Raw genomic sequence first — 6,735 nt, forward strand, 5'->3', positions numbered from 1 at the left:
CTTAGGAATATGACCCAAAATATAGGTCTAATGCCGTGTACACACGAGCGGACTTCTTGTCAGACTGAACTCCGAAGGACTTTTCGACGGAGTTCCAACGGAGTTCCAAGGAAACGGACTTGCCTACACACGATCACACCAAAGTCCGATCATTTCGAACGTGATGACGTACGACCAGAGTAGAATAAGTAAGTTCATAGCCAGTAGCCAATAGCTGCCCTTGTGTCATTTTTCATCCGTCGGACTAGCATACAGATGAACGGATTATTCGATAGGACTCGAGTCCGTCAGAAAGATATGAAACATGTTCTATTTCTAAACTCCTTCAGATTTTTCGACAGAAAAGGTCCGATGAAGCCCACACACGATCGAATTGTCCGACGGATTCGTTCCGTCGGACCTTTGCTGTCGAAAAGTCCGGTCGTGTGTACACGGCATAAAATGCACTCTGGGTTTCCCTTTTTAAGGCAGGACTCGACCTCGCTCTCTGGTCCCAGCTGGCTCAGTAACCAAGCCTCTCTTTCACAATTCACAGCTGTTGCATTTGCTCCGAATGTAAAACACACAGAGGAAAGGCCATAGTGTGATACTGCTAAATAATATTCCTAATTTGTCTTGCCAAATGCACACTTACAATATAAAACATGTATAAAAGCATACAAGATTGAGGAACCCTGCTTCTCATCACTACTTCCAGGTTTCGTCCATAACCTGAAATGAACTCACCTCCATCCGTCTGATGCGTTGGGTCACAAGATCATGTAGCTTCCATAGGGATTTGGTAGGCACATTTGTAAATCCACTTGAGGTCATCAATACATATCAGTGATCCTCAACTATGCCACAATATCCTGGAGCTATTTCTCTTGAGAATCCCTTGTCCAAAATGATTGCCAGATAATTATTCCAAATGTTTACTAAGCTGCTGTCTACTATTCATAGAAAGATGACCTGGTGGGACGCTTTAGCAAGACACTAAATGCCATTCTTAAATGGGTTGTACAGACGAATAGGAAAGATTGAGTCTGCCTTTTTCAAGTTCTCCTATTTGCCATACATGAGATGTATTGGGCCTCCACTGGGTTTTCACCCCTCGAATTAGAATGTGGACAAAGACCCCAGGTATTGCTTGACCTAGTGAAGAACGAATGGTAGACCCTTCCCCTTTTAGAATCTGTCTCCCAAGTGTGGATCACAAACGTGATGTCACTGATCAAGGAACATATGCAAGTTGCCCAGAAGTCACAACACTGGGTTTACAGGAGGTTGTCTAAGGCGCTTCCTAGTAAGGGCCAATTCCTACACTGGAAAGCAAGTTTCTGGCCAGGTGGGAAGGTCCATTTGAGGTTGTGGCTAAAGTAGAGGATGTGCTTTATAGAGTTTACCCACAAGGCGATTGGAAGCCTTTTTAGCTCTATCTCGTAAATTTGTTGAGGACCTGGAAAGACAGGGAACCAGAAACCACCCTGGCAATTGCAAGACTTGAGCCTCAGGTTTGTGTTGAGAGCATTCAGGTAGCCAAGAATCAAAGGAAAGTATTAAGGAGAGTTTCTACAATTTACCAAGACATACTAATGTTATTGGACATAATATAATTATTGAGACTGGTGTCCATGTTTGTGTCACGAATTACCACATCCAAGTGGCTCAGAGGATGGATGTCTTGGGTGAGCTGAAGAAGATGTTTGCATTGGGAGTAATTGAAGAATTGGTTGCCTCTATGCCCAACAGTTCTTTGAGGTTCTGCCATGATTTCCAAATATTTGATGTCTTTCCCATATCCTAGTTGGATGAACTCCTTGAAAGACTAGGCTTAGCCCAGTATGTAACCACTTTGGACCTTGCAAACGATTATTGGCATGTACCTCTAACCAAGGCCATCCAGGAGAAAACCTCTTTCTGTACCCCAAAGGGAAACTTCCCAGTACAAAAGAATGCCTTTTGGTCTTAAGACTGCTCCAGCTATGGGCCAACGCACAATAGATAGGATGTTAGAACCCCATCAGCACTACACCTCGGTGTATATGGATGATATTTACACTTTGGGAATGGAGGACGTGAAGTGCCCTGGGTATGTAGGTGTGGTGCAGCATGGTGTGGTGACAATAATTCACACAGTCCAGTGAAATAATAAACTTGTGTTGAAGCTTTTCTAATGATCCAGGGTGATTAAGCTCTAGTGGTGCATCCGAGTTGAAGAAATTGTCAATCAATCCTGACTGAATTTTCAAGGGCATGGCAGCCCATTTTTATTCAAAAGAAACAAAGTTCAAAAATAAACAGCAGATTCCTTCGCAGGGGTATTCAGCATTACAGTCCTGCTTCAGAACAACCAGCATTCAGCCTTCCTGGCTAAAAACACAGCACTCCTGCTAGGCCTTACACCTTAGGCCTTGGTATGTCTTCCCCAGACCTGACGCTCAGCACCTCCTGTGCTTGCAGCTTCGTGCTGCACTGACTCTCTCCTGACTCCTAGGCCAGAACTCCTGTCTGCCGGACAGAGATGTCTCCAAGGATGAGCACTGACCTCTATTCCTGGGATGATTATGAGCCCAGCCCACAGGTGTGCAATTAGCAAGCCTACCAAAATCAGACATACACTGCTCATATGCACCCATGACACGGGGTCACATCTCCACATATCCTCCCCCCGTTTCGGAGGGAGAAATACAACACCCTTCTTCCTAAAGGGGCACTCCACCCACCTCTTTGTCTGAGTGTGCTTCCATGCGCACTTCTTCCTAATTTTTGGGAGCTTACATTTCTTCTCGCCTCCTCAAGATCTACTCTCCCAAAACTGTAGGGGTCCTACTTTGACATCTGTCTCAACTTTACCCAGCACTTTTTGGGTTTTAGGTTCGCTGATACCTGTGTGGGTACCCCTGGCAACCGCTTGCAGATTTACCTTACACTGTAAGGGGGGACTCTGCAGACTCTGATGTAAGGGAGAACTCTGGGGACTCTAACATAAGGGATGTTCTGGGAACCCTGATTTAAGGGGGAACACTGAGAGCTCTGATGTACGGAGAAGACTCTGATTGAAGGGGGAACACTGTGGCTTCTGGTGTAAAGGGGAACTCTGATGTAAGGGGTGCTCTGAGAACCCTGATTTAGTGTACTCACTCAGAGGCAGGAGAGAGAAGGGGGGAGACTTCAGTCACAGACAGGGATGGATGGTGAGCTCACTCACCCCTTGGCAGTCAGCACCTCTCATCCAGATGTATTGGAGGCTGCTGGACTTTCCTTTTCTTAGGCACAGCGCCATGGATTGGAGTATGGGCAGACACAGAGGGGTAGGAGTGGGAGGAAGAGGAGCAGATCGAGCCCTCTCTCCTCTCCCGTCTGTATGTAAGGGGGTAAGGGGGGGGTTGTTAGTGCTGGCTTTGGGCAGTGTGAGAGAGATTGTAACGGACACTTCCGGCTTAGACAACTGCAGCTATCAACCCTGCTGTGAAGTCATAGTCCAGTGTGAATAATGTGTCCGGGTTTCGGACAGTCTGAAACCTGGACGCATGATTCCAAACCGGAACTGTCCGGGTGAATCCTGGACAGGTGGCAACCCTATTTCTCAGGCATCCCAGCCCTCTTTGTGGGAACAGCGAGCTACCACCTCAGCTACCACCTCATAGCAGCTCCACCATCCAGACGCCCCTTCATCTCTGGTTACCATGGGAGACCGCACTTTCCCTGCAGAACTTCTCCAGCGACTGTAACGATCCTTCTTGAGCCCACCAGCCAGGACTCTCATCAGGATCATTCCACCATCCACCATAGGTCTCACGATCGACCTTGGCTTTGTTGCTATGGGCAACAACATGCATCTTTGTGGTAGCGCACACAGTTCCTTTAGATTTTTTTGGGGGGGGTCTCCTTAAGGCTGAGACACAGCACACATCTCTTTGCTCCACGCAGCAACAGCAATACACACACAGTCTCTGACACTCACGGTTTCCGGCATGCGAGGATCTGGACCGGCGCCATCCGTGACCCAACGCCAATTTCTTCAACTGTGACGATCCGGGGTGATTATGAAGCCAGCGCACAGGTGTGTAATTAGCAAGCCTACCAAAATGAGGCCTACACTGCTCATATGCACCTGTGACACGGGGTCGCCTCTCCACACAACAATCCCGGTGGAAAGTAGACATGTGTGGTTCGTTTCGTACGAATCGAAAATTCAAATACGAATTTCTATGCTTTCGAATTTTATACGAAATTTCGTTGACGAATTTCGGATCCAAATTCCATTACAACGGAAACGTGACTGGTGATTTGTTGACCAATCAGAGGTTTTCTTCTGCTGCTGAGTGGGGGTTGGGAAAATTACCTTTTTTAATATGGGAGTGGGAGACTGGTACTGGTAGTCGATGGGAGATTCAGAATCGGACAAAATAAGAATATTCGTTAATATCGTTTAATCATTGTCATAATAATTACGATTATTCATTATGATGAAGTTTAAAACCCAGGAAGTCAGCACAGCACAGGGATGGTGGGAGCCCCTCATAATGAGCACAGCAGGGGTACAAACCCAGGAAGTCAGCACAACACAGGGATGGTGGGAGCCCCTCATAATGAGCACAGCAGGGGTACAAACCCAGGAAGTCAGCACAGGGATGGTGGGAGCCCCTCATAATGAGCATAATGTGTCGATGACTGCCATATTGAGAAAGGTATTTTTTTTGCTTTTTAAATTCATCATAACGAACGTTCGTAATTGTTACGAAAAGTTAACGAAAATTTGTATTTCGTACGAATCCAAATTGGATTTCGGACACGAATTACGAAATACGAATTAACGGCTAATACGGAACGAAACGAATTTGACGGCGCACATGTCTAGTGGAAAGACTGCCCAACCAGGTGCACTCACGGCTACAGCAACGGGAACAGAGCATGTTCCAGCCAGAATGACAGCGTCTGTAGAGAGGAGCAGAATGTGGCCTGGACATTTCGTGCTCAATCACGAGCATGTCCAGAAGACATGCGACCCTACGCTTTCCCTCCTCTTCGGGAACCTTTCCCTATATCTAGATGGGGTACCTTTCCCTGCACTACCCACTTGCATAAAGTGCACCAAACCCAGGAGGCAGGGCCTTAAATAGGCTTTGCCCAACCCAAGATGGCTGCCAGAGTCACACGGGGCAAACAGAATCCAACCGGATCGCTTTCCCATTGACCTAGGAAACCATAGAGGAACCAGGTTCCTCCCGACTCTCTCTTCAGGTGCAGAGCTTCTGCGGTTGAGCGCCACCTGCAGTGGAGAAAATAAACGGCACCTGTCTACAGGTATATCATGGGAAGAGGGATGGTAGAAACACAAATAGACAAGATAGGGGCTATATAGTCCTGGCCCCTTCCCCCCAACTAAAAAGCATGTATGTGCATTCCTAGGGAACTACAGATGGTTTGTTCCTATTTTAGCCACCCTGGAGACTTCACTGACCAATCAGGAGTCAGAAGTTGGTCATGATTGAGTGGAATGTGGATGCTGGAAGGCCTTTCCACCAATGTGCCAACATCCTGCTCTGGTAGCTCCTGGTTTCTCCAAAAAAAGTTTTTGCTTTGTTGGACACCAGTAAGATGAGAAGATCATTCCATGACCTTTCACAGTTGGAAAGAAGCCACAGCTGAGAATACTACACTATAGGAGAATGAGAATGTTTGGCCATTAAGTGGACTTTTCATCTTGCCTCTGACATGAGAAAGAGATTTCCCTTCATTATTCCCATTTCCTTTCTGGCTATGGGAGAGGAAGTTAAAGGAAATCCCCCTAATGCAGTGGTCTCCAAAGTCCGCCCTTTGGGTCAAATGCAGCTCTTTGGTTGCCTTTAGCTGACTCTTGGGGCACTATTCCTCCCACTGATACCAATGATGGGGCACTATTCCTCCCACTGATACCAATGATGGGGCACTATTCCTCCCACTGATACCAATGATGGGGCACTATTCCTCCCACTGATACCAATGATGGGGCACTATTCCTCCCACTGATACCAATGATGGGACACTATCCCTCCCACTGACACCAATGATGGGTCACTATTCCTCCGACTGATATCAATCATGGGGCACTATTCTTCCCACTGATACCAATGATGGGTCACTATTTCTCCCACTGATACCAATGATGGGCACTATTCTTCCCACTGATACCAATGATGGGGCACTATTCCTCCCACTGATACCAATGATGGGGCACTATTCCTCCCACTGATACCAATGATGGGGCACTATTCCTCCCACTGATACCAATAATGGGGCACTATTCCTCCTCCTAGTAAACACATACATTGTTTACTGATACTGGGGCATTTTCTAATCCAACTAGCCAAAGTCCGGCCCTCCAAAAATCTAATGAACAGTAAACTGATCCTCTGTTTGGAAAGTTTGAAGGCTCCTGTCCTAATGGGACACAGATAGCGAAAAACCCTGACAGGGGTTGTAACCCTCCATTACTCTATACAAAATGAAAATAATTCCTGTATTTCCATTTTAAGTTCTGAAGACTTGCCAATCACTGTGTCAATGAGATCATTTGAGGATGTAAGGATATATAATTTGCAAAACAAAATACCCAAATTATTTTTATTTTATCTTTTCATCAATTTTTTTTTTTTTTACATAAAACGAAGAAGCATCAACAAGCAGCTGTAAAAGTATTAAAAAACACTGCAGTTTGTATTTTCACCACAAGGTGAAGATCTCACTTATAGACCGTGGAGGGCAGAGATA

The sequence above is a fragment of the Aquarana catesbeiana genome, linkage group LG08 (genome assembly GCF_042186555.1).
Source record: "Aquarana catesbeiana isolate 2022-GZ linkage group LG08, ASM4218655v1, whole genome shotgun sequence".
Taxonomy (NCBI): domain Eukaryota; kingdom Metazoa; phylum Chordata; class Amphibia; order Anura; family Ranidae; genus Aquarana; species Aquarana catesbeiana.